A 13,188-nucleotide genomic window follows, 5' to 3' on the forward strand; every position below is an offset into this window, starting at 1 on the left:
AAACTATAATGAGTATTAAGAGTATCGATAAGAAGGTTTTCCCCTCTCCGTTCTCACTATCTCTTGAAACCGTTTGCCAACAATGGTACTTCTCCCTTGACAAAGAGAAAACCTCTACCTGGGAATCGATAATAAACGCTTTCATTGATAGGTACAAGTGCAATATTCAAGTTGAAACCGATCATAGACAAATTGAGATGCTAAGACAAAAAGAGAATGAAGGCTTTACTTCTTTCTTTAATAAGTGGAGAGAAACTTCCGCTAAGATGATTGAGGTCCCCACCAAAAAGGAATCTGTGAGGATGTTTATCAAGAATCTCCAAGAGAAGTATTCGAAGCATTTAAAATATCAACACAATTTGAATACTTTCAAGGCCGTTTATTACATCGGAATTGAAATCGAAGATGACCTCGCAAAGCAAAAAGCTACTAACAATAGTAACCACAGTGGCTGGAAAGGAAAGAAGAGTGACATTCCTTCTTCTTCCAAAAACGCCCACTCTAGTAACAATGTTAGTACCTTTGATCTCAGTGAAGTTTTAGCCATGGACAATCAAGGATCTAAAAGGAAACCTAGGCGAGAGTTCACACCCATTGGAATGACCTACGTTGCTGCTTTCGATCGTCTCTATGATCGAGGATTAATCAAACCTATTGGCCCTACCGAGGATCCAACACCAGAAAATCGATCATCGAGATGGAATCCAAACTCCTATTGCAAGTACCATCGAGGGCGCGGTCATACTACTGATGAATGCTACAGGTTTCAAAATCTCATTCAAGATCTCATAGAAGCAAACAAGATCCCATTGCCTCTAGCTAGCGAGAAGACTGGATGATGTCAGAGCAAACAACACAAGACAGAGGCGAGCTTCAACGACAAGATTTCATGACCTCTTTTTCTATTTCTTTTTCATTTTTTCCTTTCCCCAATAAGTCTAGCATAGACACCTTTCTTTTCCCTTAGATTACTTTTGTAGATTCTCTATTTATTTTCCTTTGATAAAATGAGCATTTATTCCCTTGCATATGATCATCGCATTGCATTAAAAAAAATAAAAAAAAATAATAATAATAAAAAAAAATCCATGTCGAATTAAGCACAAGGTATACCAATGATTTAAGGCACCCCTTGTAGCCACATCATATCTCCTTTCACCTTTCTAATATGCAATCCTTTCTTCATAAACCACTTTGAGCCTCGTCTAATGATATACCTTTCTTTTTTCAACCTACATCTACCTAACCTTGGGATGGGATGGTGTGCAACTTATGCAATCTCAAAAGGCTTGAGTGAATTCAAAAAATTAAAATAGCAAAAATAAGCAAAAATAATAATAAAAGTGTACAAAAAGGGAAAGTGTTCCAATGTCTTTGACATGAAAATGTCTTTGATAAGAATACGTCTCGGATTGCGTCTCTTATCGAGTGCTCGGTACCGTGCCTGAGAAACATGAATGCCAAGTGAGTGATAGACCGCATGATCGGGATTGCCCACACTTATGAAAATAAAACAAATAAAGCAAAACAAGAGAGCTAGAAAAGAGTAGAAACTCAAGCATGAAAATATAAAGATTCAAAGGCGAGGTTGCACACCTTGGAGGCTTATCTAGGGTCTTGAGCCTTTATCCCCTTCTTCTTCATCCTTTAGCCTAACCGCGTTACAACCCTTAAAAAGACCTTTTGAGGTATACACACTTGTGCGAGGTTCAGCTAGAGCTATGTTCGGCCTGATTCCTAACGGATACGTAGGCAACCTCACATCGAGGTGCGGCCGTAATAAACATGAATTCATATTCACATTCACACACTTACACCATGATCATATCAAGGGATTTACTATGCTCATCCCTATTCATGTAGATCTAGACTTGGGGGCTTGATCCCTATAACAAAATATGCAATCATAACGTTGAAGCATTATAATTGTAATCACACGTACATAACGCTGAAGCATGCCTTGTCATATCAAAGGATTGCATATTTTGAAATTACTCCCTTTTTATAATCACACGTACATAACAATGAAGCATTGTTTATTCCCTATCGATACTTTGACTTTTGTTTTCAAAATATCGCAGAACGTTCTGAATCATTCTCCGTCCCTATCGATACTTTGACTTTTGTTTTCGAAACTTGCGTTTCTCCAAACTCAGTCAAAGTGGGGGCTTCTGTAGACACCCAAATGTGTCTCCCCAAAACCAAACCCAGTGATGAGTACCTTTCACGTTGAATCATAATCGAATGAAGCAAAAGTGTGGAAAGTCTAGTGTTGCGGATAGTTTTAATTTCTTTTCTCTTCTTTCTGTTTTTGAAAACTTATTTTAAGAAAACAGCCAATCCAGTTTGGTTGGTCCATGATATGGGTCCAATAGTAGTGTAGTTAGATGGGGCTTGACAAGAGCTTTCCAACGATATATTATAAGCCCAATTCCGATGAATATTGAGGAAGTTATGGCCAATTTACTAAACTGGGCCCGGTTTGAGCCTTATGTAGGGAATAAATTACATGAAGAAAGGATTGCATCATTTGAAATTATAAAAACTGTAGGGAATAAATTCAAGCGTTAACCCCTAGCTTGAACCCCACTGTGATCATACACTAAAGTACAGTGGCGTCCAAAGGGAAAGAAGATAGAGCAAAAGAGTCGCCAATAAGTTTTAAGAACTTGTAAACCGTTCACAGGGTGAAGGTTACACCCCTTAACGATCCAAGAGATCGTCAACTCCACTTATGATTTTACGGCCCAATGATTTAGGGGAGGGCCTAATATGATTTAAAATTCCTAATACAATTAGGAATGGTTTTAGTCTTCTAGATTTTTCTAGAAGGTTCTTTTCATTCCTAATTCAATTAGCATTGATAAATTGACTTTTGTTGACTTTTCAGAGTTTTAATTAAAATCAAATAGCATTTTTGAGGAAATTATATGATTTTATCCTCCAGTACGGCAAACTTATCTCATTTTTGAAAACGCGTTAAAACCAGGCTTGGCGCCTGACTCCAGGCATTGGCGCCTAGAACCAGGCCTGCCGCCTGGCGCTAGCCATTGGCGCCTAGCGCTGGTGTTGGTGCCTGGCGCCAGTTAGCCATGGTTTGCGCCAGTTCTGTTTTTTATGCGTCAGACTCTGTTTTGTTTATTTTGTCATTTTGGCTGATTTTCTCTATAAATAACGTATTAAAAACTCCGTTTTAATTCACCAATTCTCACGAATTCTCACCTACAATTAGTTTTCATTTGCAATCATTAATTCTCTCTTAATTCATTCATCTCTCTTTCTTTCTCAAACTTTGTTTTCAAATACAAAATTTCGCATTCGCAAGATCTAGAAACACCTAGCCATATTCGAAGTTTTCTTCGCCCTAGACGTGAAAGGTTTAATTTCTGAGGGTTTGGTCCCAAATCTCTCTTTCAATTATTTAATTGTTTTGTTTTGTTTAATATTTTCCTTGAAGTTACTAATGTGTGTATTTTGTTATTAGAAAGAGGTACGAGGCATCAAATTAAGTACTTTAATTGATTAATTGATATTATGATGTAGAAATCATGTTTAAACTGTTATTATGATATTCCTAGTATCATGTCTAGGGTAACTTTAATATTAAATATGATTGTTACGATGCTTTCGATTCTCTTCTTAATATTTATGATTGTTAGTATCATGTTAGGGTTAAATATTTGATCTTTATTGCTTAGCAACATGCTGGGGTTTGTTATTAATCTTGTTAGTATCATGCCTAGGATCTTGCTAATATTATGCTTTAACATGATTATTATTATTATTATTATTATTATTATTATTATTATTATTTTGATGATGATTATAATATTAATTTATTATGTTGCTTGATATTTATTTTTATTGCTTGATCACACCTTTTATGCATGTTTAAAGGGAATTTGTACTTGTAATCACGCTTAATAAGATAATTAATAATCTTGTTAGGGTTAATATGATTATAATTCAAGTGATCGCCAATAATAGTTTATTTGTACATTAATATTCAACCAACATAGATAAACAGGTTTAGGGGTAATCCTATTGATTGCATGTTAATCAAAAAGCGCACATGAATACAATCGTAATAAAGTAGAGGCCTATTATTAGGGCAGGTTAAATCTCTTTTAGGTTGGATTTGTACCTTCATCCCCGAACCCTTATTTGGTTCTAGACCTTATGGAGTTGACGATCTCTTGGATCGTTAAGGGGTGTAACCTTCACCCTGTGAACGGTTTACAAGTTCCTAAAACTTGTTGGCGACTCTTTTGCTCTATCTTCTTTCCCTTTAGACGCCACCGTACTTTAGGGTATGATCACAGTGGGGTTCAAGCTAGGGGTTAACGCTTGAATTTATTCCCTACAGGGTGGTTGTTTTTTTTTCTTTTTTTTAATAAATTTAACGGATCCCTAACGGATTCCGTTAATTGGTAGTGAAATTCAACAATATGGGATTTGGGTGGTAGCAAAGTTAAAAATAAAAAAAAAAATAAACCGGTAGCAAATCTTAATCGAGGTTTTTTTTTCGGGTAGCAAATGTCAAAATTTCCTAATACTTACTAACGATTGTAATGTTATGTTATAACAACCTGGGACATCATGCGGGCCAAAAGCTATTTATGTTTTAAATTTAATTTTACTTTGATTTTACAATGTATATTATTTTTATGAAATCATATATTGTATTGTTTGTTATTTTAAATTATCCTTGTATTATTCTACTTACATTTTGAATCAAATTTAACCAAAAGCTTAAGCTTATGGTTGGGGCTTAGGAGTATGTTTAATACTCTATTACTTCCCTTCACACAAGAAGCCATTATCGCAAAGGTGGATGAGAATTGAACCCAAAGGTCGCATTGGCTCTGATACTCTGTTAAAGGACCAAATTAGCCAAAAACTTAAACTAATAGTTAAGGCCCATGATTGGTTTTTATACCCTACTTTAATTTGAGTTATTTATTATAAAATATGATGTTATTCTATTAAATTTCTACTTTAATTTTGTTTAAACCTGTTATATTTTAAATATATTTTATGTTATTTTGTTTTAACATAGTGTTATTGTAATTTACCTTTACAATTATAATGTTTGGATTGTTCTATTACAGAGTTGAGATTTAGAATGACGTGAAAAATCACCTTCGATCAATACCAAGTAAATTGCATAAAATCATCTTTAATTAATAAAAAAAATTGAAGAAATGAAAACAGATGATTAAAAGAAAAACAAGAAGGAAGAACTTGCAATTGGAAGACAAATCAAAGTTTGATTGAATTCACATATTATTTTAACAGAAAAATTTTGGAAAAACAAATAATAATGTGAAAAAATTTAAGAGGGAAAGTAAAAGGGAGACCAAGATATTTTTATACTTCCTTAGTGTTTTAATAAGTTTTATACTTTGACCATCACATAATTTAAGGCAATTTGATTGACTTAAATAAAATAAGAGGTGAGTGGGTGATATGGATTTAAACCCCTTAACTCAATAAAGAATCTAAAATCACACAAGTAACACAAGCCCTTCAAATTCTTTAAGAAAAGAGAACAATTCTGACAACAACGAACAGATATGACTTGTAATTCGATACTCCTGGAACGAATTCAAGACTACTCAAACTACTTAGACTACTCCTAGAATTAAGTATTTTGATAATCAAAGCTTAGACTACTCCTAGAACTAAGAATTGAACACTCTAATTACCAAAACAACTCCTTGAATTAAAACTAGAAAAGAAAAGTTTAAACAAAGTTAAATAGCTTGTATTGAAACTAATCTAATTTTCTATATACCTAAAAGCCACAAAATCTACCCCTATTTATAAACATAGGAGGAAACTAATCCTACACCTACAAGGATTAGGACTAACCCCCTAACCTTGCTCTCCAAGCATCCTAACTAGAATAGAATAACTACTTCTAATTAGAATAGGAAACCTATTCCTAAACAAACTCTAATTAACTAAAAACATTCCTAATAACCTTAGGACGTTTATAGAAACTAAATAACAGAAAATAAAGGTTATCCTAAGTGCTTAAACGAAGAAAAATCCTTTCAAGTGAAAGGTAAAAACTTGCAAGAAAAACTCTAGAAAAACTAAGTATAAAAAAATTCATTTCACCTCGCCGTCGGCACACCACCTCACATGTCGCCCCTATAGCCACGTGTTATACCTGAGTGTAGCTGGGTTCATGCAATGCCGGTTATCCGGCGCGTGGCCCCTAGATCGGCGCTTCGTCGCCGCCATCGTCATCGGAAGCTGACTACTGCACTTTTCCTTCTTCCTTGACAATCAAGTAAGTGACCCATCCTTGACTTTTCCTTCCAAGTTAGAACCCTATTGGACTCAAAATCAATGTAACTGGTTCTTCAAAAGAATTTCCCTCTTGATTCACATCGGTGGGGTACTTAGAGTATTAATAAATTGTATATAAAAAAAATTAGGGTTAATAATTTATCAATAAGTAATGAATGTGTGAGGAAAGAAATAATAAAAAATAAAGTAGTAGTGGGTTTGGGTGGAGACCATAAAAGGAGAAACATATAATACTCCCTGCATCCTTTTATTAAGAGCATATTTGAGTTTTTTCATGAAAATTAAGAAAATTGTAGATTCTTTAAATCTAATAATTGGAAGTAAAAATATGCATTTGAAGTTAGAGAGAAATAGAGAAAAAGAAAAAGTGGGTGAGAATTATTGATAAGAGGGAGAGAGAAAATATTGAGAATTGATGTCAAAACTACACAAAAAGAATGAAAAAAATGACGAATCATTAAAAAAAAAAAAAGGAATATCATTGTCAAAAAGTACGAACTTTAAATAGGAATAGGCTCTTTATTTTGGTTATCCAAAATGGAATAAATGTTCTTAGTAAATGGATGGAGAAAGTAATAAAATGTAGTAGCTTTTGCCCAAAAAAGAAAGTGTAACACTTATTAAAATACGGTCGCATTTGTTATGTGTAACGCTTATAAAAAAAAAGGGAGAGAGTAAGTATAATAAGCTGGCAAAACTATGCCTTTTTTCCTTTTAAGAGTACCATGTGAGTAATGTAGAAATTGTAGAAAGTAAAAGGGAAGAAGTTTTTACAAATATTATAGATCGGCAAAAACTGCATCGTTTTGTCCTCTTGGAGAACCATGAAATACTGAAGAAATTGTAGTACCACTATTCTTTTTATTTACAAAATCGTCTTTTTTTTTACAAAAGAAATCATAGATCGAGATAAACAAATAAATATTTATAATTAAGAGGTCGTTTGGTTTGGGGGGGTATTCATAAAAGGGAATGGGAATCAACTTCTTTCATTCCCTTTCTTAGTGTTTGTTAGGCCTTTTTTCCCATTCTTTTTACCCTCTCTATTCCCCCAAGTCATTCCAAGTTGATTCCCCACCACCCCCCTTGGTATTTCCGTTCCCATTCCCTAGCCACCAACACACCACCATACCACCATTGCATTGCTGCCTCACCCGCCACCTTCGCCGCTCCTCCCCCACCCGTCATTTCCCTCCTCTCCCCCCAAAAATCCAAACCCTCCCTCGTAACCCTTCTCCCACCACTGCCAAAACCTAAAAAACTACACCCCTTCCCGTAAAACGGTCAGTCGGCCCTCCCCCACCTCCGAAACGAATATTTTGAGGGTGGAGGAGGGGCGGCTGACGACCATTTTATGAGAAGCTAGTGCACTTTTTAGGTTTTTGCGGTGGCGGGAGCAAGGTTACAAGGGAGGGTTAGGCTTTTTGGGGACAGAGGAGGGCGGAAAAGGGTGGGGAGCAGCGGTTGGGTGGTGGGGTGGCTAGGTGGTGGACGGATTATGTGGAAAAATGGAAGAAAATATAGGGTGGTGTGGTGTGGTTGGGTGGTCGGAGAAGGTGATTTCTTCCCTTTGTGTTTCAAAACAAACAACTTACTAAATTTTAGGGATTTTCATTCCATTTTTTTCATTCCATTTCGTTTAACCCGTGTAACCAAACGGCCCCTAAGTGTTAATGTGTGACTCGCAATCGGGATTCGATTATGACAGGATCGAATAGGAAACGGTAAAGTTGTACATGTGATGACTAGTCTAAGTTATGCATGTCCCGATGACTTTTGGGTCATGATAATTCCTACTAGTCTAGTTTTTCATGTCATGATGACTTTAGTGTTATGATACTTTATTGAATTTAGAGGCACATGCAAATATGGTGACATTAATGTCTTGTATATTAATTTCTTCTTCTTAAGTCATAATGATGATGGTGGATAATGATATATAGGATTTGTACATAAAGTCTTCTCACAATCTCATGTTTATTGGATGGATAACCACGTAGTGTGTTAGCACACATAGTTTCATCTTTTGTAATACTTCTAATATAATCATTATTTAATTTATTATAATAATTTAGGGACTTGCAAAAAAATTTAAAAAAAATGTCTATTGAAACAAACAATATAATTACATAGTTTAATCTAGCTAGGGTAAAATAGTTGGAGATAAGAAAAAAGAATAGATAAGATAATCTAATTTTTTATTAGTACATTTTTTTAAGGACTTTTTATTAGTACACTGTTAAATCATTACATAATTAGTTGACACCGTCAATTGTGAATGCAAATATAATTACATAATTAAGCTGCTTCTAACATAAGACATCCTATTCTGTTCTTGTAAAGAAAATAAAGAAAGAAAGACTGATAAATTCAAAAAAAATCATGTCATTTATATTACGGTTCCTAATTGATATTTCCTTCTTTTTTAAATACTTGCTCCACTTTTCTTTTGCGTCTGTTTTTAAATACTTGCTTCATTTCTTATTTGAAAAGCTTTTATAATATTTAATTCATTTCTCTCAACTAGTGGGACCCAATTTTAATTTATTACTTTTAGATTTTCTCTCCTCCAATTTACCTTTCACTAACCCAACTATTTGTATATTTTATTATTTTATCCAATTTCTCGTAAAACACCGCGTATGGAGAAATGGAGCAAGTATTTAAAAATGAGGGGAGTATAATTATTCGTGTAGGTACCTGGTATTTGAGTTTCTAATGCACCCTCAATAGATTTTTTTGATGATCAACAACAATCTGAAGAACATACGACAATATTTTAATTTGTAACAACTACTTTTTTTTTCACAGAACGGATTTTTGGATACTTTGTTGTACAAATATGTTGATACATTGAATGCAAATCCCTAAACAATTAACTGATTTAGTTTGTCGGCTCTTTTTTCATGTAATCATAAGCATTTTTTAGGGAAGTCCCTAAACTATATTGATGACTAAGCAGATAAAGTCCCTTAACTATTGTCAAGTATGCATTGCAGGTCCTTAAACTATTGATGACTAGGCAAGATCCCTAAACTATCTGGCGGAAAATAGTACTCCTTGGTTGTTGAGGGACTAAATTGCCTCACTTAATAGGAGTTAAGGTAAAAATACAATCCCTGAACTTTGTTATTTGTAGCATTTTAGTCCCTCAACTTTTAAATGATGCAAAATGGTCCCTCATACACCAATGACTCACTTTTCAGGTACAAATTAGCTAACTAAGCATAGTTTAGGGACAATAGTGTACATGTGGCAATAAATTTAGGAAAAATTGCTACCATTAATCTTAACTTTGTCTCGTCCACCAATAATAATCCCTACTTTTGATTATTCACCATCAATCCCAATTTCATACCATATTAATTTCTATTGCACCCAACCGGTCATCCAACTTAATATTACAGGTTACCAGACACGTGTCAGCCTATAATTGGCTTAAAATTTTAATTAAAAAAACCCCAAAAACCACCCATGTCCAGCAGCTGCCACCACACCCAACCCCCCGCCCCTATCCCAGAAAACACCACACCCCTACTCCCACCCGCCGAAAAATCAACCCCATCCCCGAAAACCCCTCCCCCGCTGCCAGAAAACGGCGCTCAACCCTCCCATCCCTCAAAATCCAGCCCTTTCCTTCCCTCACCCCTAAAAACCCCTCCCCCGCTACCGAAAACGGCGCCCAGCCCTCCCCCTTCCCTTGAAACCCACCCCTTTCTCTTCCCCCACCCTCGATTTCACCCCCTTCCCCGAAAATCAGCCATGAAAACCGACTGTGTGGGTGGTTTCGAGGGTCGGGGATGGGTGGTGGAGGATGGTCGGTGGTTTTTGGTGGAATTCGGAGGTTGGCCGACCGTTTTCGGTGGAATTGAGGGTTGGGGTTAGGGTTCCGACGAGGGTGGTGGGTGTGGTTTTTTTTTTAATTTATTGTTTTTTGTTTTGTTTTTTTTTTGTAAAATTTTGAACCAATCAGGTTGTGACACGTGTGCAACTAATCACAAGTCAGCAAAATTTACCTCTTCAACCGGTTCCAAGTCATTTGGGTGCAATAGAAATTAATCCCATACAAAGTTGGAAGTGATAGTAAATTATCAAAAGTAGGGATTATTATTGGGGGACGAGGCAAAATTGGGATTAATCAGGGCAATTTTTCCATAAATTTAATGATTTCAAAAGCAAAGTTTAGGGACTTTCTGATGAGTTGGAATTAACCAAATTAGAAATAAAAGGTTAAGGACCTATAAGGTGAAATTATTATAGACTAAAGTTTAGGGATCTATAGGGACACATGGCACTCCCATGCAAGAATGTTCATAAGTTTTAACCCATAAACTAGTTTTAGGCCCGGGCGGTGCCCCAAGTCATTTTTGTATATAAAAAAATTATAATAAATTAAAGTGAAATTTATTGGTGGTTTTAAAATTTAAAAAAAAAATTATTTGGTAAATATTATTAAACATTATCAAAATTCATAAAGAAATATGCAGTAACCTAACTTTTGTACTTCATATTAGTTTGTTTTATTTGTTAAAGGAATTTTTATCTATCATCAAAAATTTCTTCAAGGTAAACACATGTTGTGGTTTTGAAATTGCTATGTATTTTTGTGTTACATAATTTAAATATGTAAAACCTATATGAATTATGGATGGGTAAATGAAAGAATGAGATTATATTGAAGTATATACCTCGTATATAAGTTCAATTAAAAATTTAGAATTTATGAACATAATTTTTTGTGAGGAAACATTGATGATCGTTTTTAATATAACATGACCCCACATTATTTATCAAATCATGACGACACGTGGCATGATTACAATTCTTGCCATGACTTTTAATATATATATATATATATATATATATATATATATATATATATATATATATATATATATATATATTTATATATATGTAATTTAGTTCAATTAATCTAATTTGATTTCAACAAAACCAAATTAATTTTAGTAAAAATTATTAACTTTATAAAAATATATAAGTGAAAGCTATTTAATTGTGAAATTCATGGCCACAATTTACTTTCTCTCACTAAAATATGTTAAGAACTCTCCCTAAAATCTAGCTATAATACAAAATTTGTTTATGAAAGAAAAATTGCTTTTTAATTGTTACTCATTCAGCTAAACACGGTACATTTAGTTAATAATCTAGGGCAAATATTATTTTCTCCTAAAAATTAACACAAGATTTAAAAAATAAAAAAAATATATAAAAATTGTCACCCAAAATACCCAAAAGAACTCAAAATCATTTAGAACATACACACATAGGGATTAAAAAAAAAAAAACCTTCAAAATTGACATACAAAAACCCAAAAAAATTGAAAACCCCTTCTTGAAAATAAACACATGAAAATAAATTGTCAGCTTGAAAGAAATAAAGTGGGATGGTATTTTTTTTATTTAGTTTTATATTACAAAGTTTGGGTTTTGTCTTACTCACTCACTTTGAAAACACATTATATTTTTTTTATTTAATTTTTTGGTGAGTGAAATATGTAAGGGGTAAGGACTTAGGATTTGAGGATGTGTGGTTCATGAGTTTAGTTGAAATATATTGTAAAAAATTTAATTATGAAAAAAAGGGTAAGAAGAAAAGATATGATAAAAAATAACAAATATATCATGATTATCAAATTAACTTTATAAATATTTAATAGGTAAAAAATAAATAATAAAAAAAAACCTCACTCTATAATCTAAACTTTAATTTAGTTTATATTTAATTTAATTAATTGACTTGTGATCTAACAAGTCCTTAAACTTTTGCTTAAAAAAATAAAAATAAATGACACGTCATATTAAATGGTCCCTAAACTTCGCTTAATTGGCTTGGAAGTCCCTAAACTTTGCTAATTAAGCTTTTCCTCCACCAGAAATAGTGAGGCTTGGGTGGTTGAGGGACCATTTTGCCTCGTTTGAAAGTTGAGGGACTAAAATGCTACAAATACCAAAGTTTAATGACTGTATTTTACCTTAACTCCACTTAATAGTTGAGGGACTAAAACGCTACGGATACATTAGTTTAGGGATCGTACTTGACCTTAAGTCGTTGATTTTGGAAATAAAGATTCTATCTCTCTCCATTAAAGTGGTCGTAGCTTATTTTGAGCGAACCACCATAAATCTTGGGAGGTAATATTTATTTTGTTCATTTTAATTGTTTTCTCAATTCTCAACTTGCATAGTTAATTCAAAGTCTCAAAAGTCCCATTTCATAACATTAAGAGGGTGTTTGTTTGGAGGGATAAAGTGAGGGGGATAGGATAAAAGAGGAGGGATTTGACATGTCCTTTGTTTGTTTAGAGGGATAGGGATTATGAGGGGGCCGGGGTTAAGAGAAGGATAAAAAAGGGAGTTATTTCTCCAAATTAATAACCAAGGGGGTGGTATAAGGAATTGAGATTATATTTGATGGGTAAAAGACATTTCTACCCTTAATGAAATAAAAAGAAGAAAAGAGTGAAGAAAGGATAGTAAGGATAATTTTGTATTTTTATTTGTTTCCAACCCATACCAAACAATGAAATACACTATTTTATCCTTATCCTATCTATTAATCCGCCTTCTTATTCCACTCAATCTCATCCCTCATACAGTAGTCCTACCAAACGCCCCGTAAGATCAATTGGAGTTGTACGTATATTGTATTATTAGATTGGTTATCAACATGACAAAAAGACTTGCGAGGACCTGGTCCACAATAATATTATTGTGGACCCCAGGTCTATACACACGCAACTGACTTTATATTGAACATAGTGAACATTATTTTTAACATAGTAACCTTATTTTTAACCTAGTAACCTTTATTAAAACTAATACAACGTTTAATAATACTGTGAA

This window comes from Chenopodium quinoa, unplaced genomic scaffold (genome assembly GCF_001683475.1).
Source record: "Chenopodium quinoa cultivar QQ74 unplaced genomic scaffold, ASM168347v1, whole genome shotgun sequence".
NCBI classification, from domain to species: Eukaryota; Viridiplantae; Streptophyta; class Magnoliopsida; order Caryophyllales; family Amaranthaceae; genus Chenopodium; species Chenopodium quinoa.